The sequence below is a fragment of the Vicia villosa genome, linkage group LG6, assembly GCF_029867415.1.
Source record: "Vicia villosa cultivar HV-30 ecotype Madison, WI linkage group LG6, Vvil1.0, whole genome shotgun sequence".
NCBI lineage: Eukaryota > Viridiplantae > Streptophyta > Magnoliopsida > Fabales > Fabaceae > Vicia > Vicia villosa.
This window is the reverse complement of record NC_081185.1, coordinates 55,011,507-55,036,076: the sequence shown is the minus strand read 5'-3', so window position 1 is coordinate 55,036,076 and position 24,570 is coordinate 55,011,507. Positions and strand designations below refer to the sequence as shown.

At 32.0% G+C, this 24,570-nt stretch overlaps 1 long non-coding RNA gene across 1 annotated transcript; it reads left to right on the top strand.

Moving 5' to 3' along the window:
• On the top strand, positions 1-465 carry LOC131611535 (uncharacterized). Its single transcript, XR_009286969.1, has 2 exons — positions 1-139; positions 235-465. It is a non-coding gene; the product is annotated as an uncharacterized LOC131611535 (long non-coding RNA).
• The last annotated feature ends 24,105 nt before the right edge of the window (positions 466-24,570 follow it).

The following is a 24,570-nucleotide window of genomic DNA, read 5'->3' as shown; positions in this document are numbered from 1 at the left end:
GTTTAATCCTTTGTTTAGTTATATGTTGTGTTTGATTTTTGTGGACTCAAGGTGTTTGTTGTTTTGGCAAACGGTGTGTAGGATGCGATTTCAGCGCCGAGACCAGCTAACTTCTACAAAAGATTGAATTCTATTCCTGGTCTGATTGAATTTTATTCAATCTTTATTTTATTATCGTAAATTTGTGAACAATTTGTATCTCTGATTTGCTTGATCACTAAAATAAATCTGCAGGCAAGAGGCAAGAGATATTTCTATTGGATAATGATGGAAGAAATAAATTCGGGTTTAAGAGAGATAGAAGAGCAAATTGCCTCAAAGTCTTATTAAAACTTAACACATATCACCTCATCTCACATCATAAGTACTATAAATATATATTTTTACTATAATTTATATCATGTTATAATGTAGCAATTAATTAACAAGTTTAAATAAAAAATCAGAAAAACCAATTTAAAAATAGTTGAATATTGAATAAAAATCAATTTTAAATAATTGAACATTGAATGAAAATACAAATTAAGTAAAAAAAAATTAAAAGAAACAAAAAGTATTTAGTGTCATTTAAAACATAGAATTGTTATTACAATATTCATAAAATATATTATTCTTTATGACATTAATTATTTTTTTAATATCATTTATTATTTATAATTTAATCACATTCATTTCATTCTCTCCAATAAATAATTTAATTATTGCTGTATTAAAATAAAAGATTGATAATTATAAAAAAAAATTGTTTGTCTAAAAAATATTTATAAATAAATGGAAAATATATATATTTCAATAACTTACAAATTTTATATAAAATATATCGACTTTTATATAAAATATATAGGATATATTTCACTTTTTATTTTTAAAATTATGACATATATTACTTATATTGATATTAAAACATAATTAATGAAATTTAAATTTAAATTTATAATAAATTTAAGAAGTTATTTCATACTTTTTATTTATTTATAGTAGTTTGAATTGAATTATTATCTCATTTATAGCTTTTAAAATATTTAATTTGTTTACTTATGACCACTATTACAATTTATTTTTAATAAAAACAGAAATTTTATGATAATAAAATTATTGTTCATATTTACTTAAAACAATATATAAATTCAAAGAGGGGAAATAAAGTACTTTCTTTTTTTAATTATGTATGTTACAAATAATTAATTTTAAAATTACAAATAAATTAATAATAAATAATTATTAAATGGTTTTTGATTTAAAAACTATTAAATTAGTAAATTATTTTTATTAAAAAAACAATTTTCTACAATTAACAACTAAAAAACATACGTTTTATAATATATAAAATATATTTCATTTTTTTATTTTTAACATTGTGACATATATTAGTTATATTGATATTAAAGCATAATTAACCAAATTTAAATTTAAATTTATAATAAATTTAAGAATTTATTTCGTACTTTTTATTTATTTATTGTAGTTTTAATTAATTTATCATCTCATTTATTACTTTTAAAAATTTTAATTTGTTTACTTATGATCACTATTACAATTTATTTTTAATTAAAAGAGAAACTTTATTATATTTTTATGATTAGAGAGAATTTCTATTAATCTGTCTATTTTTCATTTGTAAAACACTATTTGTTTGTTTTTTTACTCAATTTGATTTTAAATTTTGGTAGTTTGTCAAATTTTTTTAGTGATCTTTTCTCACATTCCACTGAAAAGTCTATGGTTTTATTAGTTATTTATCCCACTACTACAATTTCATAAGATTAGAAACCAATGTTATGACAAAGACTAACTTGATACAGATTAGAAAAATCCCTGCACCTCTGAATACTAAAATAATCTATTTTCCAATCAAATTCTACTATAAAGAACTTCCCTCTATCTTTCTCAATTAATTTTAAACAAAACCTAGATAATATACTATACTATAATTATCACTAATATGCTAATAATATAATAATAATTGCCACTTAAATAAACATAACTGCTATAAAATTAAATTAAGAAGGAGAAAATTGAAGAGGACCATTAATTAAAAAATAACCAAGTTTATAATTTACTTTAAAGTTCGTTAAATTTGTGAGATTCAACCATGTAATTTTTATTAAAAAAATATAAAAACATATTTACGCTTAATTTTAAGAGTGAGAATATGTTGAATTTCAAAAATATCTCTAAGAAGTTATTATAAATAATTAATTTAATTTTTAATTATTATCATTATATTTTATTATCAATCATACTAAGTACTAAATTTTATATAAATTAAAAATTATTATTATTATTTACATTTTTTTAAAATTTGTAATATTTTTATTTAAAATTATTCAATAAATTATCAAAAAAATTATTATTTTTTTTAAATTTATTAAATGTTGTAGAGTTAAACTTATATTATGAAATTCTCCTAAAAAAAAGATAGAGAAAATATTCATTTAGAACTGAAATTTTAAAATACAAGTGTAAATATTCATTTAGAACTGAAATTTGATGGGGAGCTGTTTAGGTTTGTTAAAATTGTAAATATGATATAATACAAGGATTTAAAACTTATATTTTTAATAATATGGATTATGATTTTGTCTAAATATTTTTATATACTAAAAATTGTATTTATGATCCAAACGACGCGCGACCCGTCGTCCTCCAATATGTGTAATAATGTTTCGTGATCCGCCTTTCTCTAAATAGATTTGATGTTTCTTTATCTTTTTTTTTTTTGCTATTTGCACCGGTGTCGACCCACCACAGGTGGGCCACTAATCCGGCTCGTGCGGAGAGGCATGCGCACTGGCCAAGCAAGATTGTTCCGTCTGGGAATCGAACTAATGTTTCTTTATCTTTTGATTTGCTTCTTCGGCAACTTTCTGAATACATATTTATTAAACTCTTTTATGTAATTTAAAGACTTATACTATAGTTATAATTATTATTTAATTGATAATACTCATATTTAATTTTATGGAAGACATTTAAAATTTTGATTGATTAATTCAATTATATGAACTGAAATATGTTGCAAATATTTTTATAAATATGAAAAAGTTTACTATTGATACAATTAATATTATAAACTGTAATAAGTTATAAATATTTTTATAAACGGGAAAAAATTAATTGTTGATGCAATTATTCTTATAAACGGGAATTAGTTACAAATATTTTTATAAACGGAAAAAAGTCAATTGTTGATACAATTATTTAACGAGTTATTTTTTTATAAAAAACTTACAAAATTTTAAAAAATTAGAAATGCTCAAATTATTTTATAATTTACAAATAAATTTAGTTAAATAATCTTTTTATGTATATTATTAATAACGATGACATTTTATCTATACAATAGAAATCTATAAGTAGAATTTGTAAATTATAAATGTTTTTTAAATTAAAAATTTTTCTTAGAAAATATTTACCCGTGCCTCGCACGGGTCTAAGTACTAGTATATATATATATATATATATAAATAAGAATTCATCACATCTTGCATAATCATGTAAATAACATTTCTCAAATCTATTTCACATAGTCAAATATGCAACAAAGCTCAAAACAACATCCAACATAACAATCACAGATCATATCATCACATAGCATCCACAAATCATAATGCATGTGACTCGACGACAACATATGAAACTCATTCATGTGGTACCAACTATGTTATCCTTTCTATAACACCCTTCTAAACCCATGCGGAATATAAAATAAAATTCAGAGTAAACATGAAACAAGGATGTCATAATTCAAAAGAAACCAAATATCAAATTGATTGTCATGACTTCACGAGGAATAGAATACTATTATTCAGTAAACCATGTTCAACACAACGGAAATAATTTAAAAACTGAATAACATAAACCTTCCATGGTCAATACGAAATCACTGATCCACAAACCAATTAAACATAATCTAAAAACCAATAAAAACGAGAGTATAATAATCAACTCTAAACCACCGTTCTACATAGTGGGAAATATGACTCCACTGATTCAAACGTCACTGGGATTCAGCCATAAAAAATGATTATGAATACATGCACAACATATAACATATTCACCTTCGTCACCGATACGATTAACAATTTCATCTTAATATAACTCACCGATATCAACACTAGACTCAGAATGTTCATGATTCAGCATCATTCAATAATCAATCATACATAATCACACTCAACATCACAATCAATATCACAATCATATCATCACCATATTACCACATTGTCATACTTATCAATCTATGCACAAAATGTATAAACTCACCAAAATAAATTAAATCAGGATTTTTAAAATAAAATCGAACTACAGACCGTCTCATCATTTCATACCATAAAATATTTTATTAGCTTTACAACGCTCAAAACGATGCTTAAAACGGACCTACAGTTTGAAAGATATGAAAGTTATAAATTTTGCAAACCAAGGCTCATTCGCGCGGCGCCCTGATTGGCTCGTCTGGCGCTCTGTGGCAGTAGCTTGCCACCCGCTCGCCCGGCGAAGACGTGTAGGCGCACGCTCGCCCGACGCTCTGCACTAGAAACAACATTTTTGCTGTGCGATTTTGGCACTCCTCTTCTCCCAATTTCACTCCAATCGCACCAAAACGTTTATCACACCAAAATAGCATCAATTCACATGTTCTACCACAATACTAACACATTTATAGGTCATTCAAAATCAACCGTACTCTCAACTCATTTAAATTCATCAAAATCACACAAATATTCTAAAACTCCCAAAACCCCAAAATCTTAAACCTAACATATATTCAATTGCAACAAGCAACATACATAATCAATACTATCATATCTAAACTGATAATATAGGCTAAAAGGATTGTCATCCCTTACCTTAGCCAAATGCCCTTAATGTTCTTCTCTTCTTCCCTTTACTCTTTCACATTCTTTGCTCTTCTCATCTTTTGCTTCTAATTTCCTCTTTTTCCTTATTTCCTTGTTTTATGAAAAAATAACCCAACTTTAGTAAAAGTCCTCCCAATTAACACCTCCCCTTTTCTAAGCACGACACTGGCCCAATATCGTTATTTCACAATTTCTTCAATTAATCCAATAAAATGCCAATTAATCCAAATAATTAATTTAAATTCTAATTAAATTAAATACTGGAAAATATGGGGTGTTACACTTACCGGACATACCGGATCCATCTCCCAAACAGATAACCTGCAAAAAGCCCGTTCTCTAAGCTTTCAAGCCCTCTCTCTGACCTTGGGGACAAGTCACTAGTCTCCGCGAGAACTATAACCCATTGCCTCTTAACAAAATTGTACATGTGCAACTTAACAACAACATATGAAAATTGTAACGCCCCGTTTTAAATTAGATTATTTTTAATTTTTAATAATTATGTGATGCGATGCGTTTGGCGAATAATGTAACGTACATATTAGCCTTGTCTGATGTGGTGTTGTTACGTGTGGGATTGCTTAGCGAGAAATGTAGTAGCCTTAGCAAATAAAAGAGTTGAGATTTAAGGGTGCATAACTAAAGACGTAGAAATATGGGGGTATAGTGAAATATTTGGTAGTAATAATATTATATCTAATTATTAGTAGAATATTATAATAATTAGTCTTTTATTATTTAATTAATTAAATAATAAAGGAGAAATTGGAATATTGAATTAGGGGTCCAAGGGGCTAAGTAATCATATGAGGAAAATTATAGGTTAGATAGTATCATTCTGTACAAAAAGAGAAGTGAAGCGGATAAAGAGAGAAGAGGAAGCAATAGTGTTTGAAGAAAGAGCGTAGTGCGGAAGAGCTTAAGGAATAAAAAACCCAAGGTAAGGGTGGGGTTCCGACTATCTAATATTGGGTATAACTATAGGTAGATGATGATGACATGTTAGGTTTTAGGTATAGATAATCTTTAAGATTGAATGTATATAATTGATGTGAAGAATATGTTTTATCTATGTTATCATGAATTTCATAAGTGATTAGATACTAGTAGGTTGTATTTGGAGTTTTGTTAGATTAATGAGCCTAGAATGAAGATCGATAAAATTGGTAAAAACCCTTATTTGAATATAGGTATGGATAAATCCTTGATAAATGTATGATGTTAAAACCTCTATATAGGTGTCTTAGGCTGTTATAAATGGTATATAATTGTAGGACTTCAAATTCTAAAATTGGGACTTTTTACGGAATCGAATTCGGATGTACGGAAGGCCTCCAACGGTGTAAATTGCACATTTCTGGTTTGTTGTGCTATCAGATTCGCCGGGCGAAAGAAAGGTATCGCCGGGCGAATCAGCGAGCGAGAAGGCCAAAAATTGGCCAATTTTCTGTGATAGAGCGTCGGGCGAATGGAAGGTCTCGCCTGGCGAATGAACCCAGATTTTAAGAATTTAAAATGATCATAACTTTTGACTCGGGTGTCCGTTTGACGAGCCGTTCGAATCGTTAGAAAGCTAAAAACATTTTCTATCATACGATAACCATTTCTACAACAATATCTTAATATTTTAAGGGAAGAAATCCAATATCCATATTGATATTGTATGTGTTTTAATACGAAGTATTATGTTGTATATGAAGATGATGCGAGAGCAGTATGGCTGCCTCATGTATGTTGTGTTATGATGATATTGATGTTGATTGCCTGTGTGGCATTGTGTTTGATACCGTTGTTTGGTAGTTGCATGAGGATATTGTTGTATGTGTGTCCCATGCATTACATAATAAACGAAGATGATTATTATTGTGAAGGATCGACATTCCGAAGTTAGTCATTGCCTTCATTTAGCATTATGAATTTAGTCATTGCCCACAGATGGCATTTGCAAAGATTTTGGTACCACGTGCATGATGTCGTGTCAGTAACACTGCATTGCATTTTGAGTTGTTTGATGATGTGATGATGAGGTTGTATTATATAACCAATATATGTCTATGATGAATGATGATGATGTTGTGGGTGTTTTTGTAATCAATTATGAAGCATGACTATATATTGTTGAACTTAGGATCTAACTTGATGTATCTGTCATATTCTTATAATTAAGCCCTTTATTATATTGTCGTTGATATCTCACCCCTTCTGTTTGAATGTTACCTCTACATGGGTAACGTGCAGGTGATCCGATATAGGCGAGGTTAGACGTCGTGCGTGTCGAGTCGGTGTCATGCTCTGATACGTAACACCGGGGAGGGATGAACGCTTATATGTTTTAATTGTTGAATTGTTATTTTATGTGGATGATTTTGAGAGTAGTGTAACTCTCTTTTATTTATATAGTCGTTGGAATTTTTTATGAGTAAAGATATTGCTGAATAGTTATGTTTTATTTTCCGCTGCAATAATAAAGAAGTTGATGTTTTGAAGGATTATAATGATGATGTTGTCGGTTTATCCGAAGTGTGTTATGTATCTAAGTTTTATAAACCTGAGCATATGTGTTTTTAATGTTTATGGCGAAGTAACATCCTATTCTTGATGTTTTCTATTGAAATTTTTATTTATTCTGATTTATTTTATTCATTAAAATAGCGATGGGGAATAGGGTGTTACACAAATTAAGAACATCTCTCAATCTTAACCATACACGCATATCACAATAATCTAACTCATATGAATTATCCACCAAACGTTGCACACCATGCATCAATTACTCTTTCCAATTAAATAGCATTCAAATAGCATTTACTCATTTACAAACAATCATGAATTTCACACCACATAACATATCATTACAATATTATTCACATTCAATTCATAACGCACTTATACATAATTACATGTTATTCACACAACAACATCATAATTTATTTATCAAGTGCTAACCAAATCAACATACATCAAGTAATTATCCATCACAAGGTACATTCAAATAGCATATATTCATTTACACACAGTCATGAATCATATACAATATACCATATCCACACAAAGTATTCACATTCCATCAAGCCGTAACACATATTCACATAAATACATGTTATTATACAACCACATCATAATTAATCATCAAGTGTCAACAATTCTATTTCTATCATAAAGACAATTTCATTAGCTTCCTAATGCTTCGAACGACACTTAAAACGGAGTTACGGATCAAAAGTTATACCTTTTAGAAATTTTTACAAAACATGACACATTTGCCCGGCGGAAGCTTTCACTCGCCCGACGCTCTGGGACAGAAACTTGGTCATATTTTTACCCCTCTCGCCTGCTGGTCTCGCCCGGTGAACGCTCGCCTGGCGGAACAAATCCTTAGCCTGATGGATCACACCAAAAACAGAAAAATTCGGGCGTTTTCAGCACACTCCCAACTCAACCCAAAACCGATTTTTCACATGTTATAGATTCAAAAACCCCAAATTAACACCAGATTTCATTGTACAATATCAACCTTATTAATATATTACTCTTTATGGGTATAAATCTAACACAATAATTTCTCTCATTTCATCATCAAATCCAAGAGTTTTTGTCAAAACCCTAACTATCCAAAATCCCACAAACTGAAATCCAATCCTAAATATACATCCTACCAATTGTATAAAATCACATACCAATTGTATAAAATCACATAGAACCATAATAACTGGAAGTCAAACCCTTACCTCTCGAAGAATCTCCTTCTTCTTCAAGTTCTCCTCTTTTTCTTCCTATCTCTTGAGCTCTCTCTTTCTCTTCCTTACCAAATGATAGTGTAATTCTTACTACACTAAACTATTAGTATTCTCTCATATTGGACTTAACCCACAAACTCACTTAGTATTCTATTTCTACCATTTAGGCCCAACTAGTTATATCTCCCTAATAACATAATTAACCCAAATAACACAAATATATACTTAATCCAATAATTAAATAATTATTATACTACCAAATAATTAAATAAAATAAATAATTGATAAAAAACACCAAATAGAATAATTAAATAAATAACTAATAAAATCGGGATGTTACACAATGCATAGAAAATGACCCGACAAAGTCCTGAACAAATAATTAATAAAGTTTTTAGATTATTAATTATTATTATAATAAAATGAAAGTTTTGAACTCCCTATCTAATATATTAAAAATATAAAAGGCTATAAAAAGTTTATAAAAAAAACCCTTCAGTAATAATAATATAAAAATTATCAAAAAAATTTTACTATTTAAAAAATATAAATGTATTTATGCATCTGAGTTCAACCCAGGTCAAACTTTAAAACTCTGAACCCATAGATACACTGGTTCGATATTTGATCTAGTTTTGATTACAACTCATAAATACACCAATTTGATGTCTGATCTAGTTTTGATTACCTAGACACAAATACATATTTTATTGTGCTCATAATCGCGGATATCTGTATCTATTAATAATGAGCACAATTATTATTATTATTATTATTATTATTATTATTAATATTATTATTATTATTATTATTATGTTAAGTATAAAATTTTTATTATTGTTATTATTATTATTATGATGTTGAATATGAAACTAATATTATTTTATTGAATCTGATATATTATTTGATAAAAATGACTGTTTATTATTATTATTATTATTATTATTATTATTATTATTTATTTATTAAATTTCAAACTTTTTTTATCTATAATGGTGCAATGAAAGACTTCATGAAAAGTTAATATTGGAAAAGTCTCTAATGTGTGAGATTAGGGATGTCAACGGGACAGAGATTGTTCGGAGGATCCTTCTCCGCTCCCCGCCCCGTCCTCAAATTTATTCCCCATCTCCATTCCCCGCCACGGAGGAATATTTCCCCCCATCCCCATCCCCACAGATCCCCACGGATATCCACGGAGATTGAATCTTAACAAAATTTCTACACTTTTTGATCAAAAATATGACACTAGTACTTTGTTATTTTTTTCTGTTTCTTTTAAAACGCATATATTTGCATCTTTTATTTTATAAAAAAATCAAAATACATCTTGTATCAATAATAAATTAAAAAACAGCAAAAGAGCTTGATGTTGCTAATATTTTTTATGTAAAAATAAATAAATAAATAGTAACATAACTTTTTGCTACCGTGTTTCCACTAATTTACTACCATAATACCGATGTCGTCCAGCGCAAGCGGTTGATTATGTGTGACAAATCTATAACTTCTAATGACTCTTCAATTTCTAATACATTAATATTTTTCATGTAAAATTATATAATTATATATATATATATATATATATATATATATATATATATATATAAAAAATATATATAAAGTATACAAATTAAAATATATCGTCGGAATCGGGGAATCCACGGGGCGGAGGATACTTTCCCAATCCCCGCCCAAAAGTGTTATCGGAGGAACTTTTCCCTCCATCCCCATCTCCACGGGGAAAAAAATCCCCAACTTCGAATCTCCGCACAGATATTTTCCACAGGGATCCCCATTAACAGGGATCCCCATTAACAGATGCAATTGACATCTCTATGTGAGATTTACACCCATAAAAAACTCAATCCTTAAATCAGAAATATTAATGGGAATTTGTTATTTAGTACTCACAATAACCAGCTAGAAATACCCCCAACTTAAAACCCATTATAATTGTAAAGTACACAAATACACATAATGTCACAATTATTGAAGTGTGATAGTCAGTACACAAGTCAATATATACATTCCAAAAACAACAAAGCAGTGTCTACATCCATAATACATATTTGAGTTTTTTAAATGGACCTACTAAATTTTTAATACTATTTTATTCTGTTTATTTATTTAGGTCCAAATTTTTAATACTCTTTTATTCTGTTTATTTATTTATTTAAATAATTCAAATATATTTTTCAGATATCCATTCAATCCATTCAACTCAACTCAAAGTGAAAGAAATAAATGTAGAAACGTTGTTTATTGTAACAACGGTGGTGAAATCAGAAACGGCTTTTCTTTTAAATCACCCATTGTTTTCTGATAAAGCAGCATAAAAAAAGTGTAAGAACTAGAAACGTTCAAATTCCACCGATAATTAGCTCTTATAACCCATATCCAATTGCTTAGACGTGTCGTAGTTAGTACACAATTATCAATAAAATCAAATTAGATCATCTCCAAACCACATCATTTTACCTTAATCTTATAGCACCAACACTTACTTTAGTATGTTTTCACAAGCATGAAAAAAGGATAAAAATGACACTATATATGTCACTAATTGAAAATGAACTATGGTAATTGAAAGCACAAAGAAACTATTTTTTTTTTCATCAGCCAAAAGGATATTATTAATACTCATTCTAAGCATAAGAGATGCCGTAGAATGGTAAACGAGCAAATACAGCGCATATTTTGTTACAGTGTTACACCAACGTAAAAGTCATGGACCTAGAAGGTGTAGGTCTATTAGAAGTAGTTTTTACAATCATACTTTGTGAACCACAATAGCAACAGCAACGTGATAAATGGTAATGCATGATGTGGAGAGAATTAATGTTTTGCTGACCATAGTGTTAGTTGTGGGATTGAAACTAATTTCTCTCTCCATCTTTATTTTGATCAATAATTTTTTTCTCTATCTTTGATTATCATAATTTTTTTATGTATATATTATAAGTTTGCCTTAAATAATTTCTCTCTCCATTTTAGTATTAATATAACTAAATATATCATATATATATATATATATATATATATATATATATATATATATATATATATATATATATATATATATATATATATATATATATATATAGGGCGTATCATATGAGAATGACATATTTATATGAGAATGTGAGAATGAATCTGAACCATTGGATTTAAAAATAAATGAGGTAGGAGAGAGAAAAAAAAGATTCACCCATAATCTCCACCATTTATTTTAAAATCCAATGGTTCGGATTCATTCTCATATTCTCATATAAATATGGCATTCTCATATGATATGCGCTATATATGAGGGCGTATCATATGAGAATGACATATTTATATGAGAACGTGAGAATGAATCTGAACCATTTGATTTAAAAATTAATGGTGGAGATTATGGGTCAATCTTTTTTTTCTCTCTCCTACATTTTGAAATAAATGAGGTAGGAGAGAGAAAAAAAAGATTCACCCATAATCTCCATCATTTATTTTAAAATCCAATGGTTCAGATTCATTCTCACATTCTCATATAAATATGGCATTCTCATATAATATGCGATATATATATATATATATATATATATATATATATATATATATTCATGGACCTTTTCAATTTTTTAAAAATAAAATTTGAATAATAAATTAAATTTATTTTATAAAAAAAATATTATTAAATTTTATTTTATATAATAAATTAAAATATAAAAAATTTAATATTTGCCCAGGGCCTCTAAAATGCCAGGACCGGCCCTGCTGGAAAATGTTTGAATTGGGTTTTCAAAACTTTTTCCTGTAGAAACATTATTCGTGCAAGATAAACAATAACGAGTGCAATAAAGAAAGAGATGACACATTCAGTTATCCGGGTTCCCTTTAGAAAATGTTAGTCCTGTCGACCCGTCAAAGTGATTTTGTCTTCGAAAAAGACTTATTTCCTTTAATCATCAAAATGATTACAATTACACGGGCCAACTGTCGTGATTAACAATTAAAGCATTGATCAATCTATTAGTGATCTCCTAAGAATTCTGACCCAATTGGTCCCCTAAGAGATATAACGATCAATGACTCCTTTAAGAATTCTGACCTAACTAATCCCCTAAATAAGATTTCCCAACGTTTCAAAGTCTTCTTGAGTATACAGACTAAGACTAGTCACTCAAAGAACAATCAATAGAAATTGATTAATATTGTGTTTACATGATTACTTCTATTAAGTTAATTACACAAATGTTTAAGTACAAAGATAACACAATTTTTTTTAGCAAGATATGAGCAATAATCCCTTGCTTTTACATGATTCTACAAAGATGTATTTGATAAATATTTGGGCAGCATATTGTAGTAATCTTCTTTCTCTTCATGATTTATCCTATTTTCATATTTCCATTCTCTTTTTGTTTAGCTTTAACTTCTCTCATAAGCTTTCGCTTGCTTTGAATACTTGAGCTTCGGCTTTGGCTATTGCAGCAACAACCAGACGCATTTCTTCTAAAGTCTTGATCTTCTTTTACAGTCTTCAGAGAAAGAGACGTTGTGAAGATAGAAGAGTCCTTTCTAAAAGCCAACATGTTTACTGTGGAAATTGATAAACAACCGCTGGCCCTCCCTAAGTCCTAAAACTAAGGTTTACTTGCAAGATCGACCAGTTGATCTTAAGACAAGTGCTAAGATTTTTGGGGTTGCACTAGCTCTGTTGATGGAAATGGCCCAAGGAACGGTTTTCTAAGGCTGAGTCCAGTGCAATGGTTTTCCACACAATGTTAGGTTCGACTGCCAGGTGACTCGTGACCGACGGTGACAAACCTATGTCTACTAATACCGATGAATCTAGATGTTAAGATCCTGACTTACTGTGGTGACTCGTGATCGACAGGGCGTGTTGGATCTAGATTTTTCTCTAGACGAAATAAAGTGTAAATCACTCTTTTATGAACGTGAAAGTATAAAACGAATGTTGATCAACAAATAAAGCACAAGTAAAAATGTCAATATAAATGACTGAAAGATAAAATTTATGCATTGAAATAATGGTGGTGATTCACGTACATCAAGCACTCAACAACTCTTTTTTTCCTACAATCGGAAATTGGGCAGAGTATTAACGAGTAATTCGAGTATACCAGCGAACACCCCTAATTTTACACAAAAATAACTTATTTATAGTAGTACATAAATTAACTGCCTAAATTGATATACGGCTGATAGTAAAGCTAAATGGAAACTGCTCCATGAGATTTTTCCATGTCTTTGGCGCTTGCAAGGTATGATTCCTTGGAATAACTACCCTTAGACATTGAATTTGAAATTCCCGCCATTGCTCCTTCAAAGTTTAACCGCTCTTGGTTCTGACGCTGGCGCTTTTCAAGAACGTACATGTAGAGATTTTATGCTAAGTAAAATAGAAGACTCTGTGGCCGACGAGAACTCTGTCTCCTATTTCATATAATCTCCACTTCATTCGGTTCGACCTGCGTGTGTCTTCGACATATCTTTCGCATATTTTCCATGTGAGCCCAAATTTCTTGAAAACGCCTCTATTTCGTAAGCCTCCTCCCTTAACTTCTATGGTCACTAGCTGGGTATACTCTTTATTTTCTGTTTGTAAAAATATTAGGGGAACACAACAGTTACTTTCCAACAGATAGTATCAAGTGTAGATGTTAGATAGTACAACACATTGCTTCCTTTTCTTGTAGCATGCAGCGTTGTACTAGAATCTTCTTGAGAAGTTTCTTGATCTTATCTTCAAATGATGTGCTTTTGATATGAAGTAGTAAGCTTGGAAGAGATCAACATCTTATCTTGTTCTATTAATGATTTATCTGATGAGTGGTTCAGAAACTACTTTGTTATGATAGCATGAAAACTTCAGAGACAATAGGAACAAAACTCTATCTTTCAGAAATAATAGCAACAACCTTTCTAAACTACGACACAAGACTTCCTAGATCAAATTGTATCTGAAATAAGATAACTGATTTGAGAAATGAGAAATAATTCAAATAACTTTATGTGCAATAGTGTTAGAGTCTTTCAGAATAAAATAATGTTTACAGATATATAAAAGCAAAGGCTTTTCTGAAGACAAGTCTTGATATCTGAACATTGAGTCATGACAACAAATTTGTATTTGTGATCTTGATTATGATTAACTGATCTTGACTATGTTATCAGAGTTAAAAGCAACAACTCTTCTGAAGAACATATCTTGATATTTGATCTTTTGAAGCAACATCTTTTATCTGATGTAGACTTTGTGTTATGATCTTGAGATACTCGAGACTTTTGAAGAAACAACTTATAAAGAAGTACACAAGTGATCCTCTTTCTGATTAACATTCAATATTCTTCACAACTACTGATGTTTCTTCAAGAGTAAGAGAGAGTAGTGTTTTTAACGTGCCAACATATCTGATGATTCTTTAGATAACAGTCCTGAATCACAAAGAGCTTATGATTTACGCACTCAAGAAAACATTATAAACAAAATTGTTTACATATAAAAATATGTGTGTTGTTATCACCAAAACTTAGAGATAAAATGCAAAACCAAATATTGTTTTAACAAATTGTAATGAATATCAGGAAGATGTTGCAACACGTCGGTCCCAAATTTCCTTAGAAACAAAATAGGAAGAGAGGTGATTGTCATTTGGCAGATTTAAGACATTTGGCTGGGAGTAAAAGCCATTGATCTAAGGGATGAGTGATACTTCTTTACTTTGCTCTTAACCAATTATAGGAGAGGATTTTGGTTTCTTCCGCGATAGCTGATGCCGGCATAACTTTGTTTTGAAAGATTTTAGCATTTCTAGCCTTACATATACTCAATAAGCAAGCAAACCACATGGTGTTGGTACCTAACATGAGACTTTTCTTTCCCTGCAGTACTCTAAAATAATATTGTTATATGAGTCTGTTGTCACCCTTAGCCATTTAAATATGAAAATTCAAACCTGAAACGCGGAAGTGTAGTCAAAGAAAATGTGCGATGTCGTCTGAATCGATCCACACCCTCTTACGCAAACGCAAGTGTCCCCTCTTAAAATTGTTCACATACATAAATTTTCCTTTGTAGGGATTCTATTTTGCATACTTTTCCACATAAACACTGACACTTTTAGCTGGAGAAATTATTCCACACCAGATTGTAAAGCGCTTGTGTTGCTAATTCGCTATCGTCGGATAGAAAATAATATGCATATTTAACAGAATATCTATTCGACGCATGCGCAAGCCACACAACGCAATCTCTATTTCCTGGACGAAATGAGACAGTACTGATTTCCCCAATTCGATATTGCAACATATCTGCCTCCCACTTGAAAAGCTCTCTTCTCCACAAGAATTACCACTCACCATTCTTCCCTTTCCCTCCCTGCAATTCTGCTACAAAGGCTTCTTTGTTTAGAGAAATTGAGAATAATCGGTTATACCTACTCTTCAATGACCCTCCTTTTCAATAATCATGCTAAAATAAATCTTTCTGCCCCCTCCCATTTTTTTACTGACATACTTGCCGAACCAATTATGATTATTCCCCCACCCGAATTCTCCACTCTCTCCAAGTCCTTCATCCACCTAGATGCATTTCTACCTGTAGTCTTGGTGTTTCCGCCCTCCTTGTCGCATTTCTACCTTCATTCTCCATATCCATTTACCTAAGAGTGCCACACTAAATATCCTTAAATTCTTGATGCCTAGACCTCTGCTCTTCTTATCCATACGTACTTTGTCCCACTTTACCCAATTCATTCCTTTGCTATCCTCGCTCGCGTCCCAAAGAAACTATTTAAAGAGAGACTCGAGTTTAAAGGTAATATCGGTTGGGATAATGAAGAATGAAAGATAGAACACTGGAATTACATTCAAGACATAGCACAACAACACTAGAAGACCATCTATAGATAAGTTACAACTCCTCCATCTAGATAATATCTTCTTCACTTTTTCAACAACCGATGTCCAAGTGGTTGCATTCCTCGAATTGGCATCGTCCGGTAAACCCAAGTATAGGAATGGAAATGACCCCACTTTATAGTTCAACACCTTTCCAGCTTTGGTCACCCAAGAATTATGAGTGTTGATTCCGATAAGAAGACTTTTATGGAAATTGACTTTCATTCTTGAGACCACCTCGAATAGATGCAATATTGCTTTAATGGTGACAACATTCTCTAGACTGCTAGCACTACAATAAATAACGCTTTTCATGGCGATTCTTTCACGTCATCAAGAAAAAAATCGAGGTTTTATTCCAAGGCGCGCCATATATTTATATATAATAAAAAACAACTTGTTGCCTTAGTTTTTATAAACACCGAGGTGATATACCATTCAAAACATACTTTGAATTCCAGCTGATGCAGTTTATGTTTTTATTTGTTAACAACTATAAAGTAAATGATTTAACCCTTTGGTTTCTTTGAAAAACTGAGGGATAAAGTAATCATATTTTACTATAAAATACTCACTGAACAGAATTTACTCTAATACTATCTTATTTGTAGTCGGCCCACCGTCGAATGTATCATTTTTTTAGGATGGATTATAAAACTGAAAAAATATGTTCTTCTACCTTGAACAAGATATTTTTCTGATTTTTCAATTCATTTGAAACAACAGTTTTATTGTTGTTGTTATTGTTGTTTAATGTTTTGAACAACTATGATTTATTCCTAAAAGTCTTTACTGATAGATTGCAAGTGTTGAAAAAAGATTTTCTAATTTTTGGAACAAACACCTGATTAGAAGGTGAATGCATTCCAAGCATGCAAATTGTATACACTAGTGAAAGCATTGATAATCATAGCATCAACAACCAATCTTGGTGAAGGCATGGCTGACTTTCAAGATAGATCTTTACCACCTTGTATTTTACTTGGACATGCGATATTTTATAAATTTTGGGTAAACAATCTTCATATTTTGGGATGATTTGTTGCATACAATGTATTTTTGATATTCTGGGTAAATGTAACTCGGTGGGAGAATTGACTTTTTATTTCGCAAGCAAACAATGTTGCGGTGAACAAGAGTCGCCACCGACTTTTATTTTGTCCAATTATGGAAAGGTATAAAAGTACAGGAAATACCTTTTGAGAAAAGAGTTCGGGGGGTAAGTTATGAAAAGGGAAGTTATTAGCACCCTTTTCATCCGTAGTTATCTACGGGCTCTTAGTTTTCTTAGCTCGTTTGTTCTGTTTGAAAGTCAAAGTGTGTGTGTGTGTGTTTTGAAAAGAAGCTTCGAGACTTTGCAATGATCCTTGTATCAGTCCTCAAGGATGTATGCGAAGCGTTTGAAATTTGTTTTGAAAAAAAAAGGTAAGTAGTGAGAGAAATATTTTGAGCAAGCAAACCAAGGCTATTTACCCCACACTTAGTCTCTCCTATACTTGTATGCTTTTCAGAGGGATAGGGCTAACCATATCATTTGTAGGTAGGTAATCCTATCTATTGGACGTGTTCGGGACATCGAAGGATCATTGAAGGTCGTTTGAAGGCAACAGGATAGAAGTATCTTTAGCGATATTGAAGGGACAAATCATCTTTTGTTAGGCAATCGTTCGAGGGACAAGATCATATCTTTGTAGGGCAGCAATTCGAGGGACTATGATCTTTGATGATTTTTTTTGTTTATCGAGGGACGTTCGCTTTAGATACCTCTATATTCGATGGATGTTCGCTTTAGATACTGTCATACCTTAATTTTTGACCCCCCTGAGATGAAATATCTTTAGGATTTTCATCAGGTCAAAGCAAGTACCCAGAGCAGTCACTTCTTCATCTGGCATTTAATCGAGGATGCTCAAAAACAAGAAAACTCAGGTAAAGGATCAATCAATAGAAGGATTAGTCTCTATTACAATCATAAGACTCAAGAGTTTCATTATTTCACCTATGATTGATTAGACACCCAGTCATCTGAGTACAGGTTTACTCAGGTCACCAGACTAGGGTTTTTTTTAGCCTATCAAGGACTAAAATCAAGGATCACCTTTGGGAAACCCTAAAAAGCCCCAGGGGATCATTCAAAGACATCAATCATTTTTAAATAACTCATATGACAAGATCCACTGGACATCACACCTCAATTCAAGGTCTACAGTCATTATTTTCATATGGTCGACAATTAGGGTTTTTGACCTAATTCACCAGGATAGTTGACTTTTAATCAGAGCATGGATCCAAAACTCAAGACATGATTCAATAACCTCTACTACCTAAATATAATCCATTTACATCATTCATTTGAGGAGAAGATCTTGATTCTACACAAAAGTCCAAAATTTCACCTTATTTGGAAAAAAGTCAACTGTATGGGATCACCTTTGACTTTTAAGATTTTTGGTCAAACCATGACTTTCAAGGATCAATATCATCAATATATGGATATTAAAGTCATTTGACCAAAGAAATTCAAAAAGAATCTTCAAGGAGCAAAAAGTCGGGAATTAGGGTTTTTGAGGGCATTATGGGAACTCAAAATTTCACCTACACAACTCAAAAAACTTCCAACATGAAAGTTGTAGATCTTGCAAAATAAAACAACATCTTACAAAGGAACTTTTTTCAAAAGATCAATCATTTAAGAGTTTTGGAAATTTTGGAGTTTTAGGTCATAAACACTTAGAAAAATTTCTAAGTGTTTTAACCTAGTTTTCTTCCAACTTTGGCCTCATTTTTCACAAATTTGCCAAAGGATTTTGAAGAAACTCCAAACTAATGATTTGAAGTAGATGTTTAGGGCTTTCCAAATTGTGTTCAACCTTCTCCAAATTCATTTTGAGCTAAGAGTTATGCTTGTTCAAAGTTGGCCTCATGAAGTGAAATTATAGGTCATGCATCATTTTGGAACTTTGAAATTTTGTGCACATGACCTCAAATATGGATGCTACACGACCCATAACACATCTGAAAACATACCATGCATTCATTTTCACCATGCCATGATAATTGAAGAAGATTCCTAAAACAAGAACATGTGATTATGTAATGATTACATTTGTGAATTTATGGCAAATTGATGAATCACCCAAGGAATCTTCTCACCAACCAATTAGAGCTCACTTTGCATCTGAAATGTTCCCCAAGATCAGATAGAATCAATGGATAGGGGAAGCTAGCCCGAAAATGCATCATTGCATTTAGGATCTTTTCAAAATTTCTTCTTGGCTAAGAAACCAAACTTCTTTCATTAAGCAAGCTCACCACAGCCAATTGATCTGCATTCATTTGCCTATAAATAGGAGGACATACTTCAGTAGAAAAACACACCAAAGCAACCATATTCCTTGCTTTCTCTTTCTCTTCTCATGCTTATTGTTTTTCAAAGTTCTTTGGCAAGAAGAATCGTTTTCTTCAAACCAGAGCTTATCTTTGGAAAATAAGCATTCTAACATCTCAAGGGAGGTCATTTAAGGTGATCCAAGCACCTGGATCATTTCTGTAAGTGGAGGAACACCATTGTTGCTCTCACTTTGAAGCTGTTGCAGTTGGAGGTCCATAGTGCAATTCAAAAGGTTTCCAATCGAGCCAAGCATCCAGGCACGTTCCATAGGAGGTAGTGAAGCTGTTCAGATGGCTGCAGCTCATCTGTAACTCAAGAATCATCACTCTCCATGTTCACTTGAAGCTCAAATCGAGGGAGGTCCATAGAACAATTCAGAAGGATTGAGGTTACAACAAGCATTCAGTTAGCATCACTAAGTCCCAAGGAAGCTTTTGGGATCATTCATACAAGCCCAGTTGCTCTCTATCATCCTCACAACCTCCATTTTCAGAGGTAAGTTTCTGAACTCCACCTCTTTAATTTAAGCACTCTTTATGATATAGCTCGATTCTATCTTGTTCAGCATCATCAGAGGATTGAAAACCCTCTATCATCATTCATTTATCTTTCAGTATAGCCATTTAATTTGATTTTTAAATTTTAGGGTTCTTCACGATTTCTGGTAAATTAGTTAGATGTAGTTAATATAAATCTATGATTAGTTACATATTTAGAATCGTGAGTGAATTTAGAGCAAGTTTGGTCTTTACATCGTTGCAAATGGTTGAGAGTTGAGAGAGTTCAGATTTTCAAAAATTCAAAGCTAGAGGTTGAAGATGACAATGGTGGTGGCGCGCAAAAATTCAAATTCAGGAAAGAGTTTATTTTATTTTGAGTGATAGTTGTCTTATAAACGACTAAAACGTGATAGCCCAATGGTAAAGAGTGTTTGTGTGTTGCGCGTGCCCAAGGTCTGGGGTTCGAATCCCCCTCGCCCCAGACCTTTTGATTTTATTTCTCTTTTATTGCTTCTATGCACTTGAGTAATGTATGATTTGCAATGGAACCATTCTTTTGTCACTAAGCGCGCGTTTGCTCAGTGGTGTTGTTTTGGGCTGGTAACATAAAGGGCGTGGGTTCAAACCTGGTTGGTGACAAAACCCTATTTTTTACCACTTTTTTTTCCATTTGATTTCTTCACAACTTCAACCAATTATTTAACCTATCAAATTAATTTATTTTCACTTCATTTTTCACACACTTGTCATTTAATATATCTATTTTGTGAATAATCAAAAAAATCATAAAAATATTATTTATTTCATGTATTTTAATTAGGTTTAAAATAGTATGTTTTTAAGTGTTTTCTTAAATACTTTAAATATATATTGTCATTTTATTTTAACCTATTTATTTTGTGAATAAGCTCATGATAAAACCCTATTTGTTTAGGTCTTAATTAGGCATAGATCTTTATTCTTTACCTTAATTAAGTTGACTTTTGTCAATTTTCAAAGCTATTACCAGTCTCCGATTAAACGGATGATTAAGGTTTTCAAACAACAAAACCTTATACCATTTCAAATCATTTTCAAACTGCTTTTGTAACCAGTACTGTAAAGTACTGGGCCTCTAATAGAGTGTAAGTCCCAAACACCTTCTCTTCTTAGCTTGTTTTCAAAACTGTATTTTCAAAATCTTCTTTCTGTTTTCAAAACATTCTTCTGGTATTTGAAGGGCATTATTCCCGGTGAAACTCTTCAGATACCTATGTGACCTTTGTCCATCTTCACTTCTTCTGTTTTCAAAAACCCTTAACTGTTTATAATAAATATTCAATTGCTATCAACAAAACAACAAAAATATTGTTGAGGCTCTGTACATACTTCTCCAAAGGCCTCCACTCCATCCAGGTTAGGCTTTACAAGCTTTCAATTTACAGTCTTTATTTAAATTACTGTCAAATATAAACTGTGCATATATATTAGTTTAGAACTACGTCTGAGTGTAAACCCTAGGACAGTTAAACTATATATATATATTATAGGAATATGACCTAGGATTGAGAATGTCTTCCCGGTGAAGGCTCTTTCCTAATTAGAGATCTGTAGTTCAAACCCCCAAGATGAATTATTCCCGGTGAAACATCTTGGCAAAAACCTTAGAATCCAAAAATAGGACACATCCACCCAAAGAGGAATTATTCCCGGTGAAACCTCTTACCCATTTGCTTAGAGCCAAAATAAGTTCAAAACTACATAGCTTTCTCTTGTGCTATAACAAGGACCCTCGACTAGCCTCCTCTTGGGCTTTGTACAAGGACCCACAGGCTTCTTAAAAGCATTTCCAGCTTCCTCTTGAGCTTGTATACAAGGACCCATCAGGTTTCTTATAAACATAGGAACAGGTCTTTAGTCACCTTTTAACATACCCTGGTGAGTTTCTTCCAATTTAAACCAGACTTTAAACAAGCTAAGTTTGTCTCAATTTCACATTGAGTACATTTTTGGAATGAGAGACATGGACAGTCTATGTCACCCTTATCTTCATCAATCTTCCTTAGCAGAGTCTAGGATCTATGTGTGCTTATCCTCAAAGTGTCAGCCTTCATCTTGGGCTTTAAACAAGAAGTCTCCACTAGATAATCTTTCTGCCATTCATTTTAATAAAATCCCTGGAAAGGGTTTGCCTCCAAAGTCAATTAATAAAAATCTGTTTAAAAAGTCAAAACCCCTGGAAAGGGTTAGCCTCCAACATCAGTCTTTCAAAACCAAAGATTCATTCTCTTAGGAGATAATTTCCCCAAAAAAGATTCAAAACCCCTGGAAAGGGTCAGCCTCCAAAAACATGATAAAGTCAGTCTTTTAACAGACAAATTCACCAGCTGAGTCAAAATCCCTGGAAAGGGTTAGCTTCCAAAGAAAAACAGTCTTTTAATAAATAAAATCTCCTCAGTAGAGTCAAAACCAACAAAAACAGTTAGCCTCAACCTTGGGCTCCATACAAGGCACCAAACAATAAAACTCCCCTGTCAAGAGTCAGCCTCAACCTTGGGCATTGTACAAGGCAGATAATAGAGTCTCCCCAGTGAGTTCTTCATCATTCAGTAGCCACAACCTTGGGCTTTGTACAAGGCAGATTAAACCATACTTTCATGTGTCAAAGATTCCTAACACCTAGGATCTTTTCCCCATAGAGTCATCCACACTCAGTTTATTTAAGAGTCAGCCACAACCTTGGGCTTTGTACAAGGCAGAAAATAATGTTTTTCCTAGCTAGAGTCAGCCTCAATTCTGGGCTTCGTACAGAACACCAAATAAAAATCCATCAAAATAAACACTCTCCAAATAGAGTCAGCCTCAATTCTGGGCTTTGTACAGAACACAAAAATACCCTGTAATTAATCCTCAATGGAGTCATCTCCCAGAGTCAATAATAATTAATAAATCAATCAAAAAGCCTCAAGCTTGGGCCTCATACAAGCCAGCTAAAGTCAAATCTTTTATACAGTAGATAGACATAGCTTATCTCTATAGAGAGATATTTTTACTACTCTACCACATTCAAACAAACAAACATTTTCATTTCAATTTCAATTTTAATCAAGTCTCCCATTTAGGATTTTGAAAGGCATGAGCTGGCAGTAAAACCCAGACATGTGGTAACTTTCCCTAATTTGGATGAGCATCTTTCTTTCATTTAAGAGGCATTTGACTGGTATACTTGCACATACACAAGTAAGGTCCCCCTCTTGAATGAAATGAATTCAGTTATTCTGTCACTCTTTTAAATGTTTGTGGTAGAATAGTACAAATACCTCTCTGTAAAGATGATTTCATGTCTCTTTACTGTAAACAGAGATTTAATTCAAGCTTCAACCTTGAGCTTCAAGCAAGGCACCAAAAAATATTTAATTTCCCTAGTTAGTTCCCCGAACTACATTAAGCTCTGACTTCCACTAGGGATATGTAGGCATGAGGTTCACAAGGAATCTCAGCGAGCTAATAAAATACCAAAAATAGTCAGTTTGTCTGTCTGTCTTTCTTTTAAATCAATTCAATTCCTTCTCCTAACACAAAGGAGAAACTTTCCCAATCTTTAGCAATAAACACAATCACAAATGACACAGAGAAGGTTCCTGTAGAGTACTACAGATATGTAGGGTGTTTAAACACTTCCCTATGTATAACCGACCCCCCGGACTCCAGAATTTCTAGTCTAGGTGAAATCCCCACACTTAGCAAACTCCTAGGGTTTAGTTGAGATCTTTTTTCCCCTTTCCTACTCGTAGGACAAATAAGAAAGTTCGTGTGATATCGTAGGAAGAACTGAAACAAAATTCCTCCCACCACGGGCGCATTCTCCTTCCAAATTTCGCGTGAAGGGTCTAGCGTGCCGTCCTCCCAAGTGAAACGGGGAGGTAAAAAAAACGACACCACAGATTAAAATGGCGACTCTGCTGGGGATATAAGTGTTAAAAACCTTGGTTTTTCATCCAAACCAATGGTTGACCTGTTGCTGGTCCAGCCCCAATGAGGAATTAGGGATGCCAAATTCCCCCTCAAACAAGAGAGGTCCTGCCTAACCTCTGTGTCATTTCATGTGTTTGCTGCATTTATATTTGTTTATTTTGTTTATTCTGTATCGGGAAAGGGCTTGATTCCCCCTTGTGGTGAGAAATCCTATA